General features: G+C 59.0%; 1 long non-coding RNA gene across 16 annotated transcripts in view; it reads right to left on the bottom strand.

Moving 5' to 3' along the window:
• LOC146080668 (uncharacterized) overlaps positions 1-13,641 on the bottom strand; it is a 121,560-nt gene that overhangs the window by 75,773 nt on the left and 32,146 nt on the right. For all 16 annotated transcript variants that reach the window (XR_014474941.1, XR_014474939.1, XR_014474934.1 and 13 more), the window contains one exon: positions 1,170-1,283. This is a non-coding gene — a long non-coding RNA (uncharacterized LOC146080668). The remainder of the gene's footprint in view (positions 1-1,169; positions 1,284-13,641) is intronic.

Here is a 13,641-nt window from a genome sequence, read left to right as displayed (position 1 = left end):
TGTGTCTTCCCTCACCCAGCATCAACCCCCTCTAACCCTGCATTCCACACCCCCCTGCACCAACCCCCTCTCACCCTGCAACAACCCCTGCTCCCCCTACACCAACCCCCTCTCACCCTATGTCCTCCGCCCCCTTCACTTACCCGCTCTCACCCTGAACCCACCCCCTCTCACCCTACACCACCCCAAACTCCCTCTGTGTGCTCCCTCACACTGCACCAACCCTCTCTAACCCTGAATTCCACGCCCTCATGCACCAATCCCCTCTCACCCTGCATCTTCCCTCACCCTGCACCAACCCACTTTCACCCTGTGTCTTCCCTCACCCTGAGTCATCTCACCCTGTACCGACCTTCTCAAACCCTGCATCCCATGCCCCCCTGCACCAACCCACTCTCACCCTGCATCCTCCACCCCCTTCACCAACCCCCTCTACCCCTTCATTTTTCCGCCCCCCTTGACCAACCCCCTAAACCCAGCATTTTCCCTCAACCTGCACCAAGCCCCTCTCACCCTACACCAACCCACTCTCACCGTATCTTCCCTCACCCTGTGTCCTCTCACCCTACACCAACCCTCTCAAACCCTGCATCATATGCCCCCCTGCAACAACCCACTCTCACCCTGCATCCTCCACCCCCCTTCACCAAACCTCTCTCAATCTGCCTTCTCCGCTTCCCTTCACCAACCCCATCTCACCCAGCATTTTCCCTCACCCTGCCCCAACCCCCTCTAACCCTGCATTCTACACCCCACTTCACCAACCCCCTCACACCCTACAGCAACCCACTCTCACCCTGTGTCTTCTCTCACACTGCATCCCATGCCCCCCTGCGTCAACCCCCTCTAACCTTGCATCTTCAGCCCCCCTTCACCAAACCCCTATTGCCCTGCACCAACCCTTTCTCAACCTGTGCCAACCCCCTCTATCTTTGTGTACTCCGTCACCCTGCATCCACCGACACCCTGCACCACGCCATCTTCTCTCACCCTGCAGCCCCCTCTTACCCCGTGTCTTCTCTCACCCTGCATCTTCTCACCCTACACCACCCACCTCTCACTCTACAAACTCCAGAACCTAAAAACATAATGTAAGGAAGAGAGTCTATAGCAAACATACATATTTGATAAATTTGCATGTATGCCAGGAAGATATTATCGCGCCTCACCTGTTGTTTGTAGCTGCTCCTGCCGTTGGACCTTTAGAATATGACATCACAGTAGTCCAGAGATGTAGCTGGGTAAGTTGTTGACATTAAAATTCCTTTGAGGAGAAGTCCGACCTGAAAAAAATAGAAAAGGGGCGCGATAATATGTTCATGACATACATGCATATTTATTTTTACTGTGTCTTACATCTATCTCATCCCTGCACCCTCCCTCACCGTGCGTCTTCCATGCCAACCTTCCTCTTTCATGCCACCCTGCACCACCACCCTCTCACCCTGCGTCTTCCCCCACTCTGCACACCCCCCTCATCCTGCATCTTCCCTCACCCAGTGTCCTCTAACCCTGCACCAATCCCCTCTAACCCTGCATCCTCCGTCCCCATGGACCAGCCCCTTCTCACCCTGTTTCCTCCGCCCCCTCTCACCATGCAACTTCCCTCACCCTGCACCAAAACCCTCTAAGCATACACCAACCCTCTCTCACCGTGCACAAACCCTATCTAACCCTGCATCCCATGAACCCCTGCACCAACTCCTTCACCCTGCATCCTCCACCCCCTTCACCAAACCCCTCTCACCATGCATCCTCTGCCCCCCTGTACCCACCCCCTTTCACCCTGTATCCTCAGCCCCCTCTCACCCTACATCTTCCCTCACCCTGCACCAACCACCTCTCACCCTGTGTCTTCCCTAACCCTGTGTCCTCTCGCCCAGCACCAACCCTCTCTAACCCTGCATTTTACGGCCCCCTGCACCAACCCCCTCTCACCCTGCATCCAACACACCCCTGCACCAACCCCCTCACCCTGCATAATATACCCCCTGTACCAAACCACTCTCACCCTGCATTCTCTGCCCCCCTGCACGAACCCCCTCTCACCCTATGGCCTCCGCACCCTTCACTTACCCCATCTCACCCTGCATCTTCCCTCACCCTGCACCAACCCCTCACCCTACACCAACCCAATCTCACCCTGTGTCTTCCATCACCCTGCAACAACCCTCTCTAACCCTGCATTCCATGCCCCCCTGCACCAACCCCCTCTCATCCTTCACCCCCCTTCACGAATTCCCTCACGCCCAGCACCAACCCTCTCTCACCCTTCACCCCCCTTCACGAATTCCCTCACGCCCTGCACCAACCCTCTCTCACCCTGCGTCATCAACCCCCTCAAACCCTGCATCTTCCCTCACCCTGCACCAACCCACTCACCCTGTGTCCTCTCACCCTGCACCCACCCTCTCCAAATCTACATCCCACGCCCCCCTGCACCAACCCTCTCTCACCCTAAGTCCTCCACCCCTTCATCAACCCCCTCAAACCCTGCATCTTCCCTCACCCTGCACCAATCCACTTTCACCCTGTGTCCTCTCACCCTGCACCAACCGTCTCAAACCCTGCATCCTATGCCCCCCTGCACCAACCCACTCTCACCCTGCATCCTCCACCCCCCTTCACCAACCCTCTCGCACCCTGCATTCTCCAACCCCATCTCACCCTGCATTTTTCCTCACCCTGTATCAACCTCCTCTAACCCTGCATTCTCCTCCCCCTTCACCAACTCCCTCTGACCCAGCATCTTCCACCAACCTGCACCAACCCCCTCTCACCCTACACCAACCCACTCTCACCGTGTCTTCCCTCACCCGGTGTCCTCTCACCCTGCACCAACCCTCTCAAACCCTGCATCCTATGCCCCCCTGCACCGACCCACTCTCATCCTGCATCATCCACCCCCCTTCACCAACTCTCTCACCCTGCATTCTCCGCTTCCCTTCACCAACCCCATCTCACCCAGCATTTCCCTCACCCTACAGCAACCCCCTCTAAACCTGCATTCTCCGCCCCCCTTCACCAACCCCCTAACACCCTACACCAACCCACTCTCACCCTGCATCCCACGCCCCCCTGCATCAACCCCCTCTTACCTTGCATCCTCAGCCCCCCCTTCAACAAACCCCTATTGCCCTGCACCAATCCTTTCTCACCCTGCATCCTCCGCCTCCCTGCACCAACCCGTCACACTGTTTCCCATATCACCCTGCATTTTTTTCTACCTGCACAAACCCCTTTGCGCCCTGTGCCAACCCCCTCTAGCCTTGCATCCTCTGCCTCTCTGCATAAACCACCTCTCACCCTGCGTACTCCACCCCCTTCACCAAACCCCTCTCACCCTGCACCAACCCCCATCTCACCCCAAGTCTTCCCTCATCCTGTGTCCTCTCACCCTGCACCAACCCTCTCTAACCCTGCTTCCCATGCCCCCCTGCACTAACCCTCTCTCACCCTACATCCTCCACCCCCCTTCACTAAACCCCTCTCACCCTGCACCAACCATACCTCATCCTGCATCCTCCACCCCCCTTCACCAAAACCCTCTCACCATGCATCCTCTGCCCCCCTGTACCCACCCCCTTTCACCCTGTATCCTCAGCCCCCTCTCACCCTAAATCTTCCCTCACCCTGCACCAACCACCTCTCACCCTGTGTCTTCCCTAACACTGTGTCCTCTCGCCCAGCACCAACCCTCTCTAACCCTGCATTTTACGCCCCACGGCACCAACCCCCTCTCACCCTGCATCCAACACCCCCCTGCATCAACCCCATCACCCTGCATAATATAACCCCCTTCACCATACCCCTCTCACCCTGCATCTTCTGCCCCCTGCACTAACCCCCACTCACCCTATGGCCTCCGCCCCCTTCACTTACCCCATCTCACCCTGCATCTTGCCTCACCCTGCACCAACCCCTCTCACCCTACACCAACCCAATCTCACCCTGTGTCTTCCCTCACCCTGCAACAACCCTCTCTAACCCTGCATTCCTCACACCCCTGCACCAACCCCCTCTCACTCTGCAACAACCCCTGCTCACCCTACACCAACCCACTCTCACCCTGTGTCCTCTCACCCTGCACCAACCCTCTCCAAATCTGCATCCCACGCCCCCCTGCACCAACCCCCTCTCACCCTGCATCCTTCACCCCCCTTCACGAATTCCCTCACGCCCTGCACCAACCCGCTCTCACCCTGCGTCCTCCAACCCCTTCATCAACCCCCTCAAACCCTGCATCTTCCCTCACCCTGCAGCAACCCACTTTCACCCTGTGTCCTCTCACCCTGCACCAACCCCTCTCACCCAGCATTTTCCCTCACCCTACACCAACCACCTCTCAACCTGCATCCTCCGCGCCCCCCCTCTGCAACAACCCCATTTCACCATGTCCTCTGCCCCCTCTCACCCTGCATCTTCTCTCACCCTGCACCAACCACCTCACCCTACACCAACCCACTCTAACCCTGTGTCTTTCCTTACCCTGCATCAACCCCCTCTAACCCTGCATCCCACACCCTCCTGCACCAACCCCCTCTCACCCTGCAACAACCCCTGCTACCCCTACACCAACCACCTCTCACCCTATGTCGTCCGCCCCCTTCACATACCCACTCCCACCCTGCACCAACCCTCTCCCTGAACCAACCCCCTCACCCTACACCACCCCAATCTCCCCCTGTGTCCTCCCTCACCCTGCACCAACCCTCTCTAACCCTGAATTGCACGCCCCCATGCACCAACCCCCTCTCACCCTGCATCTTCCCTTACCGTGCACCAACCCCTGCTCACCCTACACCAACCCACTTTCACCCTGCGTCTTCAATTACCCTGTGTCCTCTCACCCTGCACCAACCCTCTCTAACCCTGCATCCTCCAACCCCTTCATCAACCCTCTCAAACCCTGCATCTTCCCTCACCCTGCAGCAACCCACTTTTACCCTGTGTCCCCTCACCCTGCACCAACCATCTCAAACCCTGCATCCTATGCCCCCTGCACCAACCCCCTCTCACCCTGCATCCTTCACCCCCCTTCACGAATTCCCTCACGCCCTGCACCAACCCTCTATCACCCTTCACCCCCCTTCACAAATTCCCTCACGCCCTGCACCAACCCTCTCTCACCCTGCACCCACCCTCTCCAAATCTACATCCCACGCCCCCCTGCACCAACCCCCTCTCACCCTGCATCCTTCACCCCCCTTCACGAATTCCCTCACGCCCTGCACCAACCCTCTCTCATCCTTCACCCCCCTTCACGAATTCCCTCACGCCCAGCACCAACCCTCTCTCACCCTTCACCCCCCTTCACGAATTCCCTCACGCCCTGCACCAACCCTCTCTCACCCTGCGTCATCAACCCCCTCAAACCCTGCATCTTCCCTCACCCTGCACCAACCCACTCACCCTGTGTCCTCTCACCCTGCACCCACCCTCTCCAAATCTACATCCCACGCCCCCCTGCACCAACCCTCTCTCACCCTAAGTCCTCCACCCCTTCATCAACCCCCTCAAACCCTGCATCTTCCCTCACCCTGCACCAATCCACTTTCACCCTGTTTCCTCTCACCCTGCACCAACCGTCTCAAACCCTGCATCCTATGACCCCCTGCACCAACCCACTCTCACCCTGCATCCTCCACCCCCCTTCACCAACCCTCTCGCACCCTGCATTCTCCAACCCCATCTCACCCTGCATTTTTCCTCACCCTGTATCAACCTCCTCTAACCCTGCATTCTCCTCCCCCTTCAACAACTCCCTCTGACCCAGCATCTTCCACCAACCTGCACCAACCCCCTCTCACCCTACACCAACCCACTCTCACCGTGTCTTCCCTCACCCGGTGTCCTCTCACCCTGCACCAACCCTCTCAAACCCTGCATCCTATGCCCCCCTGCACCGACCCACTCTCATCCTGCATCATCCACCCCCCTTCACCAACTCTCTCACCCTGCATTCTCCGCTTCCCTTCACCAACCCCATCTCACCCAGCATTTCCCTCACCCTACAGCAACCCCCTCTAAACCTGCATTCTCCGCCCCCCTTCACCAACCCCCTAACACCCTACACCAACCCACTCTCACCCTGCATCCCACGCCCCCCTGCATCAACCCCCTCTTACCTTGCATCCTCAGCCCCCCTTCAACAAACCCCTATTGCCCTGCACCAATCCTTTCTCACCCTGCATCCTCCGCCTCCCTGCACCAACCCGTCACACTGTTTCCCATATCACCCTGCATTTTTTCTACCTGCACAAACCCCTTTGCGCCCTGTGCCAACCCCCTCTAGCCTTGCATCCTCTGCCTCTCTGCATAAACCACCTCTCACCCTGCGTACTCCACTCCCTTCACCAAACCCCTCTCACCCTGCACCAACCCCCATCTCACCCCAAGTCTTCCCTCATCCTGTGTCCTCTCACCCTGCACCAACCCTCTCTAACCCTGCTTCCCATGCCCCCCTGCACTAACCCTCTCTCACCCTACATCCTCCACCCCCCTTCACTAAACCCCTCTCACCCTGCACCAACCATACCTCATCCTGCATCCTCCACCCCCCTTCACCAAACCCCTCTCACCATGCATCCTCTGCCCCCCTGTACCCACCCCCTTTCACCCTGTATCCTCAGCCCCCTCTCACCCTAAATCTTCCCTCACCCTGCACCAACCACCTCTTACCCTGTGTCTTCCCTAACACTGCAACAACCCTCTCTAACCCTGCATTCCACACACCCCTGCACCAACCCCCTCTCACTCTGCAACAACCCCTGCTCACCCTACACCAACCCACTCTCACCCTGTGTCCTTTCACCCTGCACCAACCCTCTCCAAATCTGCATCCCACGCCCCCCTGCACCAACCCCCTCTCACCCTGCATCCTTCACCCCCCTTCACGAATTCCCTCACGCCCTGCACCAACCCGCTCTCACCCTGCGTCCTCCAACCCCTTCATCAACCCCCTCAAACCCTGCATCTTCCCTCACCCTGCAGCAACCCACTTTCACCCTGTGTCCTCTCACCCTGCACCAACCCCTCTCACCCAGCATTTTCCTTCACCCTACACCAACCACCTCTCAACCTGCATCCTCCGCGCCCCCCCTCTGCAACAACCCCATTTCACCATGTCCTCCGCCCCCTCTCACCCTGCATCTTCTCTCACCCTGCACCAACCACCTCACCCTACACCAACCCACTCTAACCCTGTGTCTTTCCTTACCCTGCATCAACCCCCTCTAACCCTGCATCCCACACCCTCCTGCACCAACCCCCTCTCACCCTGCAACAACCCCTGCTCCCCCTACACCAACCACCTCTCACACTATGTCGTCCGCCCCCTTCACATACCCACTCCCACCCTGCACCAACCCTCTCCCTGAACCAACCCCCTCACCCTACACCACCCCAATCTCCCCCTGTGTCCTCCCTCACCCTGCACCAACCCTCTCTAACCCTGAATTGCACGCCCCCAGGCACCAACCCCCTCTCACCCTGCATCTTCCCTTACCGTGCACCAACCCCTGCTCACCCTACACCAACCCACTTTCACCCTGCGTCTTCAATTACCCTGTGTCCTCTCACCCTGCACCAACCCTCTCTAACCCTGCATCCTCCAACCCCTTCATCAACCCCCTTAAACCCTGCATCTTCCCTCACCCTGCAGCAACCCACTTTCACCCTGTGTCCTCTCACCCTGCACCAACCATCTCAAACCCTGCATCCTATGCCCCCTGCACCAACCCCCTCTCACCCTGCATCCTTCACCCCCCTTCACGAATTCCCTCACGCCCTGCACCAACCCTCTATCACCCTTCACCCCCCTTCACAAATTCCCTCACGCCCTGCACCAACCCTCTCTCACCCTGCACCCACCCTCTCCAAATCTACATCCCACGCCCCCCTGCGCCAACCCCCTCTCACCCTGCATCCTTCACCCCCCTTCACGAATTCCCTCACGCCCTGCACCAACCCTTTCTCACCTTCACCCCCTTCACAAATTCCCTCACGCCCTGCACCAACCCTCTCTCACCCTGCGTCTTCAACCCCCTCAAACCCTGCATCTTCCCTCACCCTGCAACAACCCTCTCTAACCCTGCATTCCATGCCCCCCTGCACCAACCCCCTCTCACCCTGCAACAACCCCTGCTCACCCTACACCAACCCACTCACCCTGTGTCCTCTCACCCTGCACCCACCCTCTCCAGATCTACATCCCACGCCCCCCCTGCACCAACCCCCTCTCACCCTGCATCCTTCACCCCCCTTCACGAATTCCCTCACGCCCTCCACCAACCCTCTCTCACCCTTCACCCCCCTTTACGAATTCCCTCACGCCCTGCACCAACCCTCTCTCTCCCTGCATCATCAACCCCCTCAAACCCTGCATCTTCCCTCACCCTGCACCAACCCACTTTCACCCTGTGTCCTCTCACTGCACCAACCGATTAAAACCCTGCATCCTATGCCCCCTGCACCAACCCACTCTCACCCTGCATCCTCCACCCCCATTCACCAACCCTCTCGCACACTGCATTTTCCTCGTCCCTTCACCAACCCCATCTCACCCAGCATTTTTCCTCACCCTGTATCAACACCCTCTACCCATGCATTCTCTTCCCCCTTGACCAACTCCCTCTGACCCTGCATCTTCCCCCAACCTGCACCTACCCCCTCTCACCCTACACCAACCCACTCTCACCGTGTCTTCCCTCACCCGGTGTCCTCTCACCCTGCACCAACCCTCTCAAACCCTGCATCCTATGCCCCCCTGCACCAACCCACTCTCATCCTGCATCCTCCACCCCCTTTCACCAACTCTCTCACCCTGCATTCTCCGCTTCCCTTCACCAACCCCATCTCACCCAGCATTTCCCTCACCCTACAGCAACCCCCTCTACACCTTCATTCTCCGCCCCCCTTCACCAACCCCCTAACACCCTACACCAACCCACTCTCACCCTGCACCCACCCTCTCCAAATCTACATCCCACGCCCCAATGCACCAACCCCCTCTCACCCTGCATCCTTCACCCTGCAACACCCCTCTCTAACCCTGCATTCCATGCCCCCCTGCACAAACCCCCTCTCACCCTGCAACAACCCCTGCTCACCCTACACCAACCCACTCACCCTGTGTCCTCTCACCCTGCACCCACCCTCTCCAAATCTACATCCCAAGCCCCCCTGCACCAACCCCCTCTCACCCTGCATCCTTCACCCCGCTTCACGAATTCCCTCACGCCCTGCACCAACCCTCTCTCACCTTCACCCCCCTTCACGAATTCCCTTACGCCCTGCACCAACCCTCTCTCACCCTGCGTCATCAACCCCCTCACACCCTGCATCTTCCCTCACCCTGCAACACCCCTCTCTAACCCTGCATTCCTTGCCCCCCTGCACCAACCCCCTCTCACCCTGCAACAACCCCTGCTCACCCTACACCAACCCACTCACCCTGTGTCCTCTCACTCTGCACCCACCCTCTCCAAATCTACATACTACGCCCCCCCCCTGCACCAACCCCCTCACCTTGCATCATTCACCCCCACTTCACAAATTCCCTCACGCCCTGCACCAACCCTCTCTCACCCTTCACCCCCCTTCATGAATTCCCTCACACCCTGCACCAACCCTCTCTCACTCTGCGTCATCAACCCCCTCAAACCCTGCATCTTCCCTCACCCTGCACCAACCCACTTTCACCCTGTGTCCTCTCACCCTGCACCAACCGTCTCAAACCCTGCATCCTATGCCCCCTGCACCAACCCACTCTCACCCTGCATCCTCCACCCCCATTCACCAACCCTCTCGCACCCTGCATTCTCCTCGTCCCATCACCAACCCCATCTCACCCAGCATTTTTCCTCACCCTGTATCAACCCCCTCTAACCCTGCATTCTCCTGCCCCTTGACCAACTCCCTCTGACCCTGCATCTTCCCCCAACCTGCACCAACTCCCTCTCACCCTACACCAACCCACTCTCACCGTGTCTTCACTCACCCTGTGTCCTCTCACCCTGCACCCACCCTCTCCAAATCTACATCCCAAGCCCCCCTGCACCAACCCCCTCTCACCCTGCATCCTTCACCCCGCTTCACGAATTCCCTCACGCCCTGCACCAACCCTCTCTCACCTTCACCCCCCTTCACGAATTCCCTCACGCCCTGCACCAACCCTCTCTCACCCTGCGTCATCAACCCCCTCAAACCCTGCATCTTCCCTCACCCTGCAACACCCCTCTCTAACCTTGCATTCCTTGCCCCCCGGCACCAACCCCCTCTCACCCTGCAACAACCCCTGCTCACCCTACACCAACCCACTCACCCTGTGTCCTCTCACTCTGCACCCACCCTCTCCAAATCTACATTCTACGCCCCCCCTGCACCAACCCCCTCACTTGCATCCTTCACCCCCACTTCACAAAATCCCTCACGCCCTGCACCAACCCTCTCTCACCCTTCACCCCCCTTCATGAATTCCCTCACGCCCTGCACCAACCCTCTCTCACCCTGCGTCATCAACCCCCTCAAACCCTGCATCTTCCCTCACCCTGCACCAACCCACTTTCACCCTGTGTCCTCTCACCCTGCACCAACCGTCTCAAACCCTGCATCCTATGCCCCCTGCACCAACCCACTCTCACCCTGCATCCTCCACCCCCATTCACCAACCCTCTCGCACCCTGCATTCTCCTCGTCCCGTCACCAACCCCATCTCACCCAGCATTTTTCCTCACCCTGTATCAACCCCCTCTAACCCTGCATTCTCCTCCCCCTTGACCAACTCCCTCTGACCGTGCATCTTCCCCCAACCTGCACCAACTCCCTCTCACCCTACACCAACCCACTCTCACCGTGTCTTCCCTCACCCGGTGTCCTCTCACCCTGCACCAACCCTCTCAAACCCTGCATCCTATGCCCCCCTGCACCAACCCACTCTCATCCTGCATCCTCCACCCCCCTTCACCAACTCTCTCACCCTGCATTCTCCGTTTCCCTTCACCAACCCCATCTCACCCAGCATTTCCCTCACCCTACAGCAACCCCCTCTAAACCTGCATTCTCCGCCCCCCTTCATTAACCCCCTAACACCCTACACCAACCCACTCTCACCCTGCACCCACCCTCTCCAAATCTACATCACACGCCCCCCTGCACCAACCCCCTCTCACCCTGCATCCTTCACCCCCCTTCACGAATTCCCTCACGCCCTGCACCAACCCTCTATCACCCTTCACCCCCCTTCACAAATTCCCTCACGCCCTGCACCAACCCTCTCTCACCCTGCGTCATCAACCCCCTCAAACCCTGCATCTTCCCTCACCCTGCAACAACCCTCTCTAACCCTGCATTCCATGCCCCCCTGCACCAACCCCCTCTCACCCTGCAACAACCCCTGCTCACCCTACACCAACCCACTCACCCTGTGTCCGCTCACCCTGCACCCACCCTCTCCAAATCTACATCCCACGCCCCCCTGCACCAACCCCCTCTCACCCTGCATCCTTCACCCCTCTTCACGAATTCCCTCACGCCCTGCACCAACCCTCTCTCACCTTCACCCCCTTCACAAATTCCCTCACGCCCTGCACCAACCCTCTCTCACCCTGCGTCATCAACCCCCTCAATCCCTGCATCTTCCCTCACCCTGCAACAACCCTCTCTAACCCTGCATTCCATGCCCCCCTGCACCAACCCCCTCTCACCCTACACCAACCCACTCACCCTGTGTCCTCTCACCCTGCACCCACCCTCTCCAGATCTACATCCCACGCCCCCCCTGCACCAACCCCCTCTCACCCTGCATCCTTCACCCCCCTTCACGAATTCCCTCACGCCCTGCACCAACCCTCTCTCACCCTGCATCATCAACCCCCTCAAACCCTGCATCTTTCCTCACCCTGCACCAACCCACTTTCACCCTGTGTCCTCTCACCCTGCACCAACCGTCTCAAACCCTGCATCCTATGCCCCCTGCACCAACCCACTCTCACCCTGCATCCTCCACCCCCATTCACCAACCCTCTCCCACACTGCAATCTCCTCGTCCCTTCACCAACCCCATCTCACCCAGCATTTTTCCTCACCCTGTATCAACACCCTCTACCCATGCATTTTCTTCCCCCTTGACCAACTCCCTCTGACCCTGCATCTTCCCCCAACCTGCACCTACCCCCTCTCACCCTACACCAACCCACTCTCACCGTGTCTTCCCTCACCCGGTGTCCTCTCACCCTGCACCAACCCTCTCAAACCCTGCATCCTATGCCCCCCTGCACCAACCCACTCTCATCCTGCATCCTCCACCCCCCTTCACCAACTCTCTCACCCTGCATTCTCCGCTTTCCTTCACCAACCCCATCTCACCCAGCATTTCCCTCACCCTACAGCAACCCCCCTACACCTGCATTCTCCGCCCCCCTTCACCAACCCTCTAACACCCTACACCAACCCACTCTCACCCTGCACCCACCCTCTCCAAATCTACATCCCACGCCCCCCTGCACCAACCCCCTCTCACCCTGCATCCTTCACCCCCCTTCACGAATTCCCTCACGCCCTGCACCAACCCTCTCTCACCCTGCGTCATCAACCCCCTCGAACCCTGCATCTTCCCTCACCCTGCAACACCCCTCTCTAACCCTGCATTCCATGCCCCCCTGCACCAACCCCCTCTCACCCTGCAACAACCCCTGCTCACCCTACACCAACCCACTCACCCTGTGTCCTCTCACCCTGCACCCACCCTCTCCAAATCTACATCCCACGCCCCCCTGCACCAACCCCCTCTCACCCTGCATCCTTCACCCCCCTTCACGAATTCCCTCACGCCCTGCACCAACCCTCTCTCACCTTCACCCCCCTTCACGAATTCCCTCACGCCCTGCACCAACCCTCTCTCACCCTGCGTCATCAACCCCCTCAAACCCTGCATCTTCCCTCACCCTGCAACAACCCTCTCTAACCCTGCATTCTATGCCCCCCTGCACCAACCCCCTCTCACCCTGCAACAACCCCTGCTCACCCTACACCAACCCACTCACCCTGTGTCCTCTCACCCTGCACCCACCCTCTCCAGATCTACATCCCACGCCCCCCCTGCACCAACCCCCTCTCACCCTGCATCCTTCACCCCCCTTCACGAATTCCCTCACGCCCTGCACCAACCCTCTCTCACCCTTCACCCCCCTTCATGAATTCCCTCACGCCCTGCACCAACCCTCTCTCACCCTGCGTCATCAACCCCCTCAAACCCTGCATCTTCCCTCACCCTGCACCAACCCACTTTCACCCTGTGTCCTCTCACCCTGCACCAACCGTCTCAAGCCCTGCATCCTATGCCCCCTGCACCAACTCACTCTCACCCTGCATCCTCCACCCCCATTCACCAACCCTCTCGCACCCTGCATTCTCCTCGTCCCGTCACCAACCCCATCTCACCCAGCATTTTTCCTCACCCTGTATCAACCCCCTCTAACCCTGCATTCTCCTATCCCTTGACCAACTCCCTCTGACCCTGCATCTTCCCCCAACCTCCACCAACTCGCTCTCACCCTACACAAACCCACTCTCACCGTGTCTTCCCTCACCCGGTGTCCTCTCACCCTGCACCAACCCTCTCAAACCCTGCATCCTATGCCC

The sequence above is a fragment of the Crinia signifera genome, chromosome 5 (genome assembly GCF_055691185.1).
Source record: "Crinia signifera chromosome 5, ASM5569118v1, whole genome shotgun sequence".
NCBI classification, from domain to species: Eukaryota; Metazoa; Chordata; class Amphibia; order Anura; family Myobatrachidae; genus Crinia; species Crinia signifera.
This window is presented reverse-complemented; position numbering and strand designations above follow the sequence as displayed.